The sequence below is a fragment of the Ovis canadensis genome, chromosome 8, assembly GCF_042477335.2.
Source record: "Ovis canadensis isolate MfBH-ARS-UI-01 breed Bighorn chromosome 8, ARS-UI_OviCan_v2, whole genome shotgun sequence".
Lineage (NCBI taxonomy): Eukaryota > Metazoa > Chordata > Mammalia > Artiodactyla > Bovidae > Ovis > Ovis canadensis.
This window is the reverse complement of record NC_091252.1, coordinates 85,333,740-85,349,138: the sequence shown is the minus strand read 5'-3', so window position 1 is coordinate 85,349,138 and position 15,399 is coordinate 85,333,740. Positions and strand designations below refer to the sequence as shown.

Genomic DNA, 15,399 nt, shown 5'->3' with positions numbered 1-15,399 from the left:
TGTTAACTGGAGCTCTAAGTTAACTTTTTCCAGAGAAAGGTGGTCGGGGTTAGCCCCCCTGTAATGTCAGAAGAATAGGTGGAAAGCACAGTGCAGTAAGGCAGGCAGACTCTGGTTTTGGGGGTAGATGCTCAAGAAAATTCAGCAAGGCTCTCTTAAGGCCTGACCCACCTTTGCCTGTCAGACCCCTTAACCTTATGGACTAACAAGGCAGGACTCCTTGTGCTGGCTCCTGGGAGGTTGGGGCATGAATGAAAATAAAAGAATGTAAAAAAATAAATTAAAAAAGTGAGTTGTTCCTTGGGAGAACAATGATCCGGGATGCTCTGTCATCCTCCTTCCTCTTCCACCTCCTGACATCTCTTCTCACAGCACAGGCGTTTGGATGACTGAACGTGGATTTTTGCTGACCCAAATCCTGTAGACATCTTTTTTATTTCTGGGATTTAATTCTCACTGGATCCTCTTTCTAGACTCTTATTTCAAATGTCACCAATTCTACTTCGGGAAAACTGTCAATACCACCTCTGCTGTCAGCTCCTGAGGACTGCATCCTCAGGTCACAATCTCTGATGTCACAGCTGGACTGAGTGGCTGTGTTGGAAACCTTGCTTCCCCATTAGCTGTCAGAGCCCCATGAGGACTGGGCTCCTCCCTTCCCCCTGTCTCACCTGAGGATCTATCTCAGGGGCCTCCATGTGATGTGTGTAAACTGTCTGCACAGTAGGGGTACTGAGTCAGGGGGGTGAGGAGGCATCAGCTTAGTTTGGGGTCTGGACAAGGGCTTCACTCTTACTCTCCATGCAGCACCACCAGCCATGGGCCCCTCTACCGTGCAGCCATGGCCACAGCCGTCAAGTCCAAATCCCGGATCCTCCCCATGCTGCTCACCAGTTTCATCATAACTGACTTCCTGGGCTGAGTACTTTCCAGGAGCAGGTACTAAGGGCAGAATTCAGAGTGAAGGCAGGGGCACAGGGCCTGGTGTGAGGCCGGGGAAGGTGAATCCCAGCCAACCCCTGCCCCTCACTGAACCTCTTCATCCTGGAAATGAGCAGGGAGATGAGACCCCATATCACCTGAGAGCAGAATTCGACAAGCTCAGCCCTGAGTTCTGAGAGGTCCCCACTGTCAGCTGACACTGTGAAAAGGGAGCGGCTTCCACTAGGCTGAGGGCCTACTGATACTTAAAGGGTTTAACCAAGTCCCCTGACTGAGCACAGACTGCTGGCTGACTGGGCCCAGGGTAGTGGTGTGAGAACAGCAGGCACTCAAGACAAGGGCAGGACTCAGGGGGCTGAGAGCAGCATGGGGGCTCCATATGATGTGTCAGCAGGGAGGGGACCCACCCAGAGGCCAAGATGAGAGAGGCCAGGCTGTTATCCCAAGAGGAAGGGGTGGAAAGGCCTTTGCAGACCCAACTCCAAAGGTCCTTACTCACAGGAAGTGGCGTGGGTCAAGCAGGCAAGGCAGGCGCCCCACAGGAGAGACTGTGGAAAGGGCTGAGGCCAGGCCTGTACTCCTGGAGCAGCAACAGTTCTGACTCAGCCTGTGGCCTGCACGTCACCAGCCTCCTTGGGGACCCAGAGCCCTGTCACTGAGTGGCCCTGCCTTGAGCAGAGGTGCCTGGGAGTGGTGGGCCTGAGCTGGGGTGGAGGCGCCCAGCTAGGAGTCCATGAAGAGATGGGGGCAGGGTCCCTGGTCCTGAGAGCTGTGTATGCTGCTGGCTCTGAGGCTGGAGGGGAGCGAAGGAATATTTGCCTGAAGCCCCCCAAGGCTGTCAGGAAGCAAGGCCCCTCTTCTGGGGACCTGCTCCCTGGTCTTTTCGGCCCCCCTCAGGGAGGATCCGGACCTGAGTAAAGGAGCAGATTGATTCCTCACTGGCTCAAGTCCTGAGCCTGAGCAGGGGGTGTCAGGGCCTGGCAAGACTCTGTGATGTAGGAAAGAAGGAGGAGGTGACAAGAAACTTCTGGGCCTGGAGTAGGGGTGGGGGTTGAGGACATATGAGCCCCTCAGTGAAGGCGGGGCTGGATGGGGGCTGGGGAGGGGCCGCCCCAGGAAAGTGGCAGGAGTTCCTCAGCCTCCTGGACCAACACCTGTTTCTTTTCCTCAGGAGATGGTGCTCCCAGAAAGCGCCTGACAGGGCACTGTCAGCCTCAGGACTCAGTCTTTGCTTGGCTGCCTTTGTTCTCCTGCTGTTCACTTTAGAGCCAGGAGATGAGACCTTAGGAACCCCAAGTCTGTCTGTCAGTTATGACGACACGGTGGCTGCACCATCTCGAGTCTCTTGTCGCATCTGATGAGCATCCTCCTCAACATCTTTACTTTTTTCAAATCTCCTTTCCCACTTTCTCTTGGTGTTGAGTGATGCAATCTCTGCACTAATACTTTCTACTACTTGAACAAGAGATCACCACAAACATAACACTTTCTATCTTCTAGTTTTTGGAAAATTAGACTTTTGCCTGCATCATGACCTTATTCTTAAAAATGATGATATTGGTGGAAAAATACATCTGCTATTACAGGACTCAGGGTTTTGTTTCTTTATCCAGAGAAACAACTTCATTATATTTTCAAAGGGATACAATTTTACATTGACTTGTTCCCTTCATAATTTATTACCCCATTGGTGCTGAGTCGTGTTTGATTCTTTGCGACCCCATGGACTGTAGGCCACCAGGCTCCTCTGTACATGGGATTTCCCAAGCAAGAATACTGGAGTGGTTGCTATTTCTGTCTCCAGGGCATCTTCCTGATCCAGGGATCAAACTCATGTCGCCTGTGTCTCCTGTAGTTCATTTGTTGGCAGGCTGATTTTTACCACAAGCACCACCTGGGAAGCCTTTATAGTGATTCTTAAATCAACATCTCTATATTGCAGAAAAGTTAAGTACTTCATGCCTGTTTTCTAAACCAGGAGAGAAGTCACGGTATTTCCCCATTCCTCCACATTATATAAATAAAACCAATGATAATGCTTTATTTCTTGTGGAAACAGAACTTAAGGATCATTCCTAAAGTAACATGCAGTCCAGCTGTGAAGTGATTCTTAAATTCTCTGGATTTTTAAATGTATGTTTCACCATATCCCAACAGTAGGTCATGTGTTCACCCTACTATGCAGCCATCCGAGTGTTAGTTCCAGGCTGGAAAACATAGCCTAAAAGCCATGTAGATAGAGGCCAACCTCAGAGATACTGTGGGCTGGGTTCCAGACCAGGGCAATACAGTAAATTTCACAATAAAGGGAATCACACAAATTTTTTCATTTCCACTGCACATAACATTGTGTTGACATGGAAGTCTGTTAAGTGTGCAATACCTTCATGTCTAAATAAACAATGTCCAGACCTTAATACACAACACTTTGTTTCTAAAATAAAATATGTTGAGCATCCTCTGAGCCTCCAGTGAGTCACCATGTTTTTGCTGGTGGAGGGTCCTGTCTCAGTGTCTGTAGCTACTGACTAATTAGGGTGGTGGTTGCTGAGGGTTTTGGTGGGTAGCACAATTTCTGAAAATAAGACAACAGTGAAATTTGCCACATCATTTGACTCTTCCTTTCACAGAAGGATTCTCTGAGCAGCAATGCTCTTTGACAGCGTTTTACCCATAGTAGAACTTCTTTCAAAACTGGAGGTAATCCTCTCAAGTCCTCCTCCTGCCTTTTCAACTAAATTTATTCTAAACTTAAAAGATTCTAAGTCCTTTGTTGTCATTTCAACAATCTTCACAGAATCTTCACTGGGAGTAGATTTTATATCAAGAAGCCACTTTGTTTGCTCATCCATTAGAGTCAACTCTCATTTATTCCAATTTTATCATTAGATTGCAACAATCAGTCCCATCTTTACATTAGGCTCCACTTCTAATTCTAGCCCTCTTGCTATTTTCACCATATCTGTAGTTACTTCTTCAAAAGTGAACTCTTGAACCCCTCAAAGTCATCTAGAAAGTTAAAATCAACTTCTTCTAAATTTCTATTAATGTTGAAATTTCAACCCCTATTCATGAATCACGAATGTTTTGGATGGAGCTTATAATCATGAATTCGCTTTAGAAAGTTTTCAATTGACTTTGCCCAGATCCATCAGAGGAATCACTATTTGTGGCAGCTATAGCCTTAGAGAAACTATTTCCTAAATGCCACGACTTGAACATCATGACTACTCCTTGATTCATGGGCTGCAGAACAGATGATGTGTTAGCAGGTGTGAAAACAACGTGAATCTCATTGTACTTCTCCATCAGGGCCCTTGGGTGCATTCTCAATGAGCAGTGATATCTTGAAGGGAATCCTTTTTTGGGAGCACTAGGTTTCCACAGTGGATTTTCTATTTTTGGTAATCAGTGATGTAAACTGAGATGCTGTCATCTCGACTTTGTTGTTCCATTTGCAGAGCACAGGCAGAGCAGATTTAGCATAATTCTGAAAGTCACTAGGATTTTAAGAAGGTAAGTGAGGCTTGGCTTCAAGTTACCAGCTGCATTAGCCCCTAACAAGAGAGTCAGCCTAGCCTTTGAATCTTTGAAGCCAGGCACCGAGTTCTCCTTGCTAGCCATGCAAGTCCTCAGGGGCATCTTCTTCCAATAGAACACTCTTTTCTCTACACTGGAAAGCTCTAATTTAGGACAGCCATCTTCAGAGATTATTTTATTAGATCTTCTGGATGACTTGCTGCAGCTTCGGCATCAACCCTCTCTCTTCCACTCTGAGCTTTATGTTATGAAGATGGCTTCTTTCCTTAAAACTCATGAACCAACTTCTAACAGCTTTCAACTCTTTTTTCTGCAGCTTCCTCACCTCATTCAGCCTTCATAGATTTGAAGCGAGCTAGGGCCTTGCTCTGGATTAGGCTTTGGCCTAAGGCAGTGTTGCGATCTTTCTTCCAGTCCACTGAAAGATTCTCCATATCAGCAGTAAGGCTGTTTTGCTATCTTCCTTTGTGTGTTCACTGGAGGAGCACTTTTGATTTCCTTTAAGAACATTTCTTTGCTTCACAACTTGACTATTAGGGGAGAGAGGCCTCGTTTCTGGCCCATCTTGGCTTTGACATGCCTTCTTCAAAAGCTTAACCATTTCTATCTTTGGATTTAAAGTGAGAGAGGCATGATTCTTCTTGTCAATGGGACATGTAGAGGTAATGTTATTAATTGGCCTGATTTTTATATTGCTGTGTCTCAGGGACTCAGGAGTCTCAGGACAGAGATGGACGGGTCAACGTAGCAGTCAGGACTCACACACGTATCAGATGGCAATGTACACATGGTTCCTGGCACCTCAAAACAATCACAATACTAACATGAAAGATCATTGATCACACAAAAGCAAAATCAAGATGGCCAAGTAGGATGCCATGAGCTCCACTCTCCCATGAACACACCAAAACTACAACAACATACAAAACAGCTCTTCTGAGAAAAAGACCTGAAACCAGCAGAACATCCCCTCTACAACCAGCATAGAGAAAGAATCATGCTGAGAAGGGCAGGAGCAGAAAAGAAGGGATCTAGTCAGGACCCTTTGGCCAGGTACTCTCCAACAGAGGGGTCATCACAAAATGGAGCACTCTGCCTAAGGAGCAGGAGGTTTAGGCCCTACATCAGGCACCCCAGCCCTGGTGCAGTGCTGGGAGAAGCAAACCCATGCCCCCATTCCCTCACTCATGTTTTAGAAACGAAGAGGGTTTATGATCTGAAGCACTGGAGGACTGTGGGAAATGGAGACTCCACTCTTAGAGACCATGGACACAGAATTACTTGTTTCCTGTCCCAGCAGAGTCAGCAGATTGCAAAGTGTCTGGTGCTCTGGCCAGCATTTGGAGACCATGCCTAGCATTGGCTGGGGCTCACAGCCAACAGAGCTCCAGACAGGAGACTCCCTGCAAACCATCCCCCCACCACCACAAACACAGACACACAGGGAGAGGCCAAAGCTTGGCTCTAGCCAATCTCTCAGCTCTGCCCCACCTCCACGTGACGCCAGCCCAGGCTAAGACAATCACTGCAGGTCCCTGGGATCCTGATGAGTTGTGTGACTGCATTGCCACATGAAGGCTTCTCTGGTAGAAACCCTGACTCACACCCGGTGCGGCACCAGACTCTACCTTGGGGTCACCCAGCTGCCGCCCACGGAGAGCTCCAAACTCTGTGAATCAGCAGGTGCAAAGGAGACAAGAAGGTTCTCAACAGACTCACTAGAGTCTCTGTGTGGGACAGACCTGTGCTGGGAGGCTGGTTGGAGGACAAGAGACCCACAAGGGTGGGAAGGACTCAGGGTTGGGTGGGGCAAGAGCTTGGTGGGGCCAAGTGTGCTGCGTGGTGAGAGACTCCCTTATGAAGGGCTGGGGGTGGGAGCCTGGGTTGAATTCCCCAGAGGAGGCAACCCAGAAGCCCCTGGTAGACTCAGACCACAGGGAGGAAGGACTGGGAGAACAGGAGGAAGTCAGAGGCTGCCATCAGAGAGGGCCGGGTCGGCCCCGAGTGAGGAGCGTGGGCCCCAGGGACCTGGGCACCCAGACTCACTACATGCATGCCCCTGTACCCTGGCCTCACTCCACATTCCCAGGCATGAGGTCAGAGGTGGAGGGCTGGGGAGGTTGCAATTAGTACCTGAAGCAGTTTCATGGATGTGGACTATAGATACCTCCAGAAACAGGAATCTGACAAAATTCTGACTGTGCTAGTTTCCTCATCTTGCCATGTCTCAACTTACACATTTGTAAATGGGAAACGCTACCCTCGGGAATGAACAGAGGCTGAACATTCATTTAGGACCTGAGGAGATCATGCAGGTGACCCCGAGTGTGTATATGCTGAGGACTCGCCAACCCCTGTCTCGGGAGTTGTTGTTTAGTCACTAAGTCGTATTTCTGTGATCCTGTGGACTGTAGGCCACTAGCCTCCTCTGTCCATGGGATTTCCTCAGGCAAGAATATTGGAGTGTGTTGCCATTTCCTCCTCCAGGGGATCTTCCCCATCCAGGGATGGAACAGATTTCTCCCACATTGACAGGTGGATTCTTTACTGCTGAGCCACCCTTATCAGGTGTTGTGAAGTCACTCAGTCCTGTCCAACTCTTTGTGACCCTATGAACTGTAGCCTATCAGGCTCCTCCGTCCGTGGGATTTTCTAGGTAAGAGTGCTGGAGTGGATTGCCATTTCCTTCCCCAGGGTATCTTCCTGACCCAGGAATCGAATCCAGGTCTCCTGCATTGCAGGCAGACGCTTTACCACAGAGCCACCAGGGAAGTCCCTATCAGGTGTTAGTGCTGCTAAAAAAAACACAAGGAACCCAGGGATCCAGAGAAGGGGATGCATAGAAGAAAGGTGAGGGACAGATTGTTGAAATTTTGAGGAACATCAGTCCCACAGAGGGTGTGGGGAGCCTGGGGGGAGCCCCCAGGAGAGAATCCAGTGGGAGGACTCTGGGGACTCACTCCCTTCTCCACTGGCCAACCAGGCTCCTCCCCAAGGGTGGTCACCCCGGGGCTCCAGGTAGCAAGGGCTGCTGGCACCAACATCAGTCATGCTTCCTGGTCCTGCTTCTGCTGCCCAACTGTGCCCACGAAGCACAGGGTGGTGAGCTCCTGGTGAACCTGCTGGGAGAGGGCGGGGATGATGCATTATAACCAGAGAGCGGGACCCGAGCTGCCTTGATTAGAGAGCCCACGGGTGCGGTGTTGACTCCGCCTCCTCCTCCTCAATCCTTAGGTGAGCTCCTTTCCTTGTAGGCACCTGCTGGGCTGGTTGGCCACTTTCAGGCCAGCTAAATGGCAAACTGGTTGAAATAGCAATGCTCAGACAATGGGAGGTGGGGAGGCGAGAAGACAAGGAGAGCATGGCAGGAAACACGGCTATCCCTAAGCTCCCAGTCCCTCAGCCATGCCTCCAGGAGTGGGAACCCCCATGGCAGGGCGGGACAGGCAACCTTCCTGTGGGGAGGAACCCAGACACCCCCTGAAAAGCACACACCATTCATCTCATCTGTTTAAACAAACCCTTCTCCACACGACACCCTGCCTTTGACTCCCAGGCCTCTTTACCAGCCATGAACCACCCGTGCCGCCCAGGCTCTCCCTTCCCCAGACACATCCCCTTAGTGGCCACGGCTCCTCCCCCCAGCTCACTAAGTTCATTCCACATCTCTGCATCCCGAGAGGCCCAGGGCCTCCAATACCTTCACACCTGTGAAGGGACATGAATCACACTCTCCACCACTGACATCTTATCCCCTTGCGTGAGGTCTCACCCCAACAAAAGCCTCCCAGCCTGGTCCCCAGAGGGACAGGAGCCCATTCTTCCAAAGTGTGACATGGGGGCCTCAGGGTGAGGAGGGGCACCCCCACTTCTACCCTTTGGTACCACATTCATATCGTCCACAGACTGTGGAGATGGCAGCATGTAATGGTTATTGATTAAGACAGGAGCTGGGGAACTCTTCTACAGAAGACAAATCTGTTCATCTCTTCAGGCCTTTTGGTGTCTGTCTCTGTGCACCTCCAGGTCTGTGGTGCAACAACAGGCAAAGACAACGTGAAAAACCAAAGGAATCCTTCTGACCACTGCCCTGGTTTGTGAACCCCAGCACTGGGCAACTCATCACCTGGGGAATTATCCAGTGGCTGCCTCTGCTACCTGTTTATGAATCCCAACCCTGCGCTGTCTGCCTTGTGGCCTCTAGTGGTGGGAATGTGATAGGAGGGTGGGTCCTGCAGTTACAGGATAACGCCCCCCTCCTCTGCTGCAGAGTGGCTTCCTCAGTCCAAGGGGCCACGGGCACCCTGTGAAGCCACAGAGGTGAGCAGAGGACGGGGAGGTACCACAGTTCCGGTGTGAGGTCTCGGTCCCCTGCTGCTCATCTTACTTGTCCCCTGTGGCCCTGCTTATGCCAAACCACATGATCACTTCTATCCTATGACAGCTGACCTCTCAGTAACAATTACCGAGTGGATGAGCCCAGTTCATCAAGACCGGAGGTCCCTTCTCTACCAGACTCAGGACCATATCAGTGGCCATGTTTAAATGTTAGACTTTCCTTACTCAAGTGGCGTGGTCGTGCCTCTGACCCTGTGGAGCTGGGCTGTGATGCTCTGATTAGGATGTCACAAGCTGTCCCTGGGAGAGGGCATGGCAACCCACACTGGTATTCTTGCCTGGAGAATCCCATGGACAGAGGGACCTGGTGGGCTACAGTCCATGGGGTCTGAAAGAGTCAGACATGACTGAAGTGACTTAGCAGGCAGGCAGGTTACCCCTGGCACGATTTCCCCCGCTGATGGACTTCTGTGTCATGGGTGCCGCAGAGTCCTAGGGTCCCAGTGGCAGATCCCGCCACACTCCTTCCTTCATGTCCTTTCCATGAACACCTTCCACAGCTGAGTTGAGCTGTTGCAGAGGCCTCTGGTCTGCAAATCCTGAAATATTTAGTGTCCGGCCATGATAGGAATGCTTTAGACCAGGCAGATGTAAAAAGGAGATGTGAAGGGATCACAGCCCTACATGCTTTCAGGTTATGATTATTCACTAATCTCTGTCATTTTACCCAGAAAAGGGTGGTCTTGCAACATTCTGTTTGTAGCAAAGGAAAGGCAATATGAGAATGTACTCGTACTTCTCAACTATGGCAGCCTTCACCCCATTCCTAACTACAGAGACTTTTCCATCACTGGTTCAAATCTGGAGAATGTGAAATAACCACTGTGTGGGTCTTCACACACCATGAGACCCCTGTAAGCAGGATGCAGGACGGTTATGTACTCAGTACCCTGCATCTCATGCATCACATTAATAACAGCGGGGCCGTGATGATGCTTCAGATACCTGGACATGATGTGAGTCACACGGGGTCCATATGAATGTGGGGTGGCTTCTGCTTCCCAGTGGGCACTTACCTGAGTCAATGGCCACGTGGCTCCCGGGGATGGGGAAGGCCAGAGGACTGCTGCACTGTGCTTGCCATGGTGATGAGGGCCCGCCTGCTGGAAACTGCATCTCTCTCAGGTAACGGCTTCTCGGTTCTGATAACTGACTCAGTTCTAGAAACTGGGCAAAGTATCCAGACAAGCTGTTGCCATGGCTGTTTTCAGCGTCCTGATCATCCAGCTTGTGTTCTATTTTCTTTTCGTTTCTTGGGTTTTTTGTTTCTTGGTCGGCTGCCTGGCTTTTGGGATCTTAGCTCCCTGACCAGTGATCAAACTGGGCACCTGTCAGTGAAACCCGGAGTCCTAACCAGTGGAGCCCCAGGGCATTCCCTGTCTCATTCCTTTCAGTCATGCAGTTTGTGTCCAGGTTGGCCGCCCATCCAGGTATTTGCCTCTAGGATCACCCTGTGCTCTGAACCAGCGTCATACTCTGCAGTCAGGACCTGGGAACCGTCCCATCTCTCTACTCACATCAACCATTGTGCCTGCTTTGTTCCTGACACGGCACATCCCCACCTGGAATCTGCATATGTTCAACCCCTGTTTCTGCTGGAAGCCCACTGGAGACACCATATCCGAGCAGCATCCTGACCTTCAGCAAAAGCCCTCCCTAGCCCCGACTAGGGCTCCTGGACTTGATCAATAGAAGTTGGTAAAAGGCCAGACACAAATTCAGGGGGGAAAAAAGCTTTACTGGGACTCATGAAGGAGCAAAAACAAGGAACATGTTCCCTTGCTGGCTCCAGAGGGTGGGGGAGCTGGTCCCGCATATGAGATGAGGGTGGGGGCAGGTCCTGAGTCCAGGCCAGAGGGGTGACCTGGGTGGTTTGTTCGCCCTTGGTGGTGCTGTATGCAGGGATCATGACCAGTACTCTGCTTTTGCTCCTGGCTGCTCTGAAATCCCCTTGGGTTTTTGGTCTATTTGTATCTTGTGTTTGATCATTTTTCCCAACTGCACATGCATGCAATTATTTTAGCCCCTTATAATTTCTTTGTATTTTGATGCTTGATGTGACTTTTGTCCCGGTACACTCACTGCAGCAAACTGTCCCAGCCTGTCTCATTACCTACTGAGGGGTTCTACAACTTTATTTTTAACAGTTAAGGGGCCAAAGCTTTCTTCTATCAAAACTTTTCCCTGCTGGACAGGGACCACTGAACTGAGCCTCCCCTCAAGGTGCAGAAGTCCCTCACAAGGACCTACATGGATCGGGGCCACCCTCCACTGGAAGGGGCTATATTCCTTGAGCCACCAGGAGTGTTATTTCAAACTGGTAGATCCTACAGACACAAAGTCAATCAAAAGTTTAAATAAACAAGGACTAGAAAGGAAAGAACAACAATAGCCATTAAAGGGCCTAGAAAGGGAAGGACCCGGGTTAACTTTGGAAGGACTTTCTCTTTTTTTTAAACTCTTGGCAGAGGCAAATTCTCCCATGACAAAATTGTGAAGCCCCTCTACCTGTATATTTAAGGTGCATATTTATACCTTAATATAAGGTATAGTAATATAAGGTGTATATTTCCTTAATATTGATCTAGAGGGAACGCAGTGAGCGGTGCTAAATAGGGATCTTAGTTTCCTGCCCAGGAACTGAACCTGGGGAGCTTGGTGTAAAATGAGGAATTCTAGACACTATTCCCTGTGGTCATGTATGGATGTGAGAGTTGGACTGTGAAGAAGGCTGAGCGCCGAAGAATTGATGCTTTTGAACTGTGGTGTTGGAGAAGACTCTTGAGACTCCCTTGGACTGCAGGGAGATCCAACCAGTCCATTCTGAAGGAGATCAACCCTGGGATTTCTTTGGAAGGAATGATGCTAAAGCTGAAGCTCCATTTGGCCACCTCATGTGAAGAGTTGACTCATTTGAAAAGGCTCTGATGCTGGGAGGGATTGGGGGCAGGAGGAGAAGGGGACGACCGAGGATGAGATGGCTGGATGGCATCACGGACTCGACGGACGTGAGTCTGAGTGAACCCCGGGAGTTGGGGATGGACAGGGAGGCCTGGTGAACTGCGATTCATGGGGTTGCAAAGAGTTGGACACGACTAGCGATTGAACTGAACTGACTGAACTGAAACACCAGGGGCGAGATGCAAAGTTCCCTTGGCTCTTACCATCTTTGAAAGCAAGAATGTTTCAAGGAGGCAAAAGCTGTAAAAACAGATACCAAAGTTATTACTGGAGACATACAGAAATTGTTTATTTAAGATGGAAGCAAGGTGGAAATATACACCCAGAGAGGAGTGCAGGCGTCCTGAATGAACAGCACTAAGAAGCTAGGCTAGGGATTTAACACACATACAGGGCTTCCCTTGTAGCTCAGTCAGTAAAGAATCTGCCTGCAGTGCAGGAAACCCAGATTCAATCCCTGGGTGGGGAAAATTCCCTGGAGAAGGAAATGGCAACCCACTCCAGTATCCTTGCCTAGAAAATCTCATAGACAGAGGAGTCTGGTGGGCTGCAGTCCATGGGGTTACAAAGAGTCGGGCATGACTGAGTGACTAACACTTACTTACTTACATGTCTCTATCTTCTCTGGTGGCTCAGTTGCTAAAGAATTTGCCTGCAATGCAAGAGACCCAGGTTCGATCCCCGGGTAGTGAAGATCCCCTGGAGAAGAAAATGGCAACCCATTCCAGTACTCCCTTGCCTGGAGATTTCCATGAACAGAGGAGCTGGCAGCTGACAGTCCATGGGATCCCAAAGAGTCGGACATGACTGTGTAACTAACCTTCTTTCACTTTCACTTCCATACATGCATCTCTTCTTCCCCAGCTCCCTTCCCATCCCCACCCAGGCTGCCACATAACATTGAGCAGAGCTCTATGTGCTATACAGTAGGTCCTTGCTGGTTATCCATTTTAAATAAATCAGTGTGTATATGTTGATCCCAGACTCGCTAACTATTCCTTTCCCCTCATCCTTTCCCGCTGGCAACCATAAATTCATTCTCTAAGTCTGTGAGTCTCTTTCTGTTTTGTAAGTAAGAGCACTTGTATCATGACTTTTTTGATTCTGAGTATAAAGGATGTCAACAGGTGCTTCCGTTTCCCTGTCTGACTTATGTTGTTCAATATGACAATCTCCAGGGCCATGCATGTTGCTACATATGGCATTATTTCTTTCTTTTTGACGGCTGAGTAGTATTGCCCTGTGTATATGTCCCACATCTTCTTTGTCCATTCACCTGTGGGTGGATGTTTAGGTGGCTTCTAGGTTCCAGCTGCTGTGAGCAGAGCTGCGTGTGTCCTCTCAGACCCTGTTTCCTCCGTATCACCAGGTGCACTGAATCCCATAAGATGGAGAAATGGTGAGACATCACGGCCTCTCTCATGGGTTAGAAAACAAAACTCTTACATACTTCAAGTTTTCTGGAGTCCTGAGATGCAGATTTAAATAGCACTAGCATAATAAACAGGCTTCCCCGGTGGCTCAGATGGTAAAGAATCCGCCTGTCATCGCAAGAGACACAGGAGACGCGGGTTCAATCCCTGAGTTAGAGAGGTCCCCTGGAGAAGGAAACAGCAACCCACTTCAGTGTTCTTGCCTGGAGAATCCCATGGACAGAGGAGCCTGGCGAACTATAGTCCAGGGGGTCACAAAGAGTCGGACACGACTGAGTGACTAACACTTTCACTTTCAGCATAATAAATTATTAAGGGAAATAGTCATAAATAAAACTTTCTTCTATTGAAAATAGGCTGAGGTGATTACTCCAGACACAGAAAGAATCCCTGAGTCCTGTAATAGCTGATGATATTTTTCTTGCAATATCATTTGCAAGAACGAGGTCACAAGGCAGAGTCTAATTATCCACAAACTAGAATACGATGAAAAATGTCCTGCTTGTGGATATTTCTTCAAGTACTTGAACATTTCAGTGTCGAAATCCCATCACTTAGCACCAGGAAAAAGTGGCATAGTAAATTGTTTCTGGTTTTTTTTAAAGTCCTGAGTAGGATTTCGTCAAATGTGATAAAGCCCATGAGATGATGTGCCTACTATGACATCGTAACCGGAAAACACTCAGGATTACTGGGGTCTGACCTCCTGGATATAAAGTGAAGAGCAGGAGAAAGGCAGACAGAGCACCTGCCGCACTTCCTGGGAGCACCGTCTCCTGCAGAAAAGAAAGAGGCCTTGGTCCAGGGGGCTGAGGAACTCCTGTCACTTTCGTGGGGTGGCTGCTACCCAGCCCCCCCAGCCCAACCCTCACTGAGGGGCTCCTGTGTCCTCCACCCCCACCCCAGGCCCAGCAGCTTCTTGTCACCTCCTCCTTCCTTCCTGCATCACAGAGTCACCCCAGGCCCTGACACCCCCTGCTCAGGCTCAGGACTGGAGCCAGTGAGGAATCAATCTGCTCCCTTTACTCAGGTCCAGATCCTCCCCAAGGTGGGCCTAAAGGACCAGGGAGCAGGTCCCCAAAGGAGGGGCCTTGCTTCCTGACAGACATGGGGGGCTGCACGGAAACCTCCTTCCTTCGCTCCCGTCAAGCCTCTGAGCCAGCAGCTGACAGCTCTCAGAACCAGAGTCCCTGCCTCCCATCTCTTCCTGGTCCCTCCCCACTATGCACCTCCACCCCAGCTCAGACCCACCCATGCGCAGGCACCTCTGCTCAAGGCAGGGCCGCTCAGTGATGGAGGCTCTGGGTCCCCAGGAGGCTGGGGTCGTTTAGGCCACACTGAGTCAGACCTACTGCTGTTCCAGGAGCACAGGCCTGGCCTCAGCCCTTCCCACAGTCTCTGCTATAGGTCTCCTGCCTTGCCTGCTTGATTCACGCCACTCCTGTGAGAACGGGCCTTTGGAGTTAGGTCTGCAATTATTGCTCTTGGTGATATGGGGTCTTATTCACCTGCTCATTTCCAGGGTGAGGAGGTTCAGTGAGGGGCAGGGGTTGGCTGGGATTCACCTTCCCTGGCCTCACACCAGGCCCTGTGCCCCTGCCTTCCCTCTGAATTCTGCCCTCAGTACCTGCTCCTGAAAAGGACTCAACACAGGAAGACAGTTATGATGAAACTGGGGAGGATCCAGGTGGTGTGCTTGCTGGCTGTGGCCGTGGGCTGCACTGTAGGGGGGCCCGTGGTCGGTGATGCTGCAAGGAGAATAAGGGTGAAGCCCTTGTCCAGACCCCAAACTCGGCAGATGCCGCCTCAGCCCCCATGACCCAGGTACCCCTACTATGCAGCCTGGTTGCACCCACACGTGGAGGCCCTTGTGACAGGTCCTCAGGCAAGATGGGAGGGAGGGAGGAGCCCAGTCCCCATGGGACTCTTGACAGCTAATGGGGAAGCAAGATTTCCAAAAGAGTCACTCAGTCCTGCTGTGACATCAGAGATGGTGACATCAGGATGGAGTCCTCAGGAGCTGACAGCAGAGGCGGTATTGACAGATTTCCAGGAGGACTGGTGACATTTAAAAGAAATTTCTGGAAAGAGGGAATAGTAAGAAGGAGCCTGGAATCATAGAGAT

The 15,399-nt window shown here is 49.9% G+C and overlaps 1 long non-coding RNA gene and 1 pseudogene across 1 annotated transcript; one reads left to right on the top strand and one right to left on the bottom strand.

Moving 5' to 3' along the window:
* The window catches only part of LOC138444967 (UL16-binding protein 1-like), a 17,637-nt pseudogene extending 5,092 nt beyond the window's left edge, over positions 1 to 12,545 (top strand).
* Positions 12,106 to 15,399, bottom strand: LOC138444980 (uncharacterized). The gene is made up of 2 exons (XR_011258685.1): positions 14,902 to 15,399; positions 12,106 to 14,050 (listed from the first exon to the last, which is right to left on the bottom strand). It is a non-coding gene; the product is annotated as an uncharacterized lncRNA (long non-coding RNA).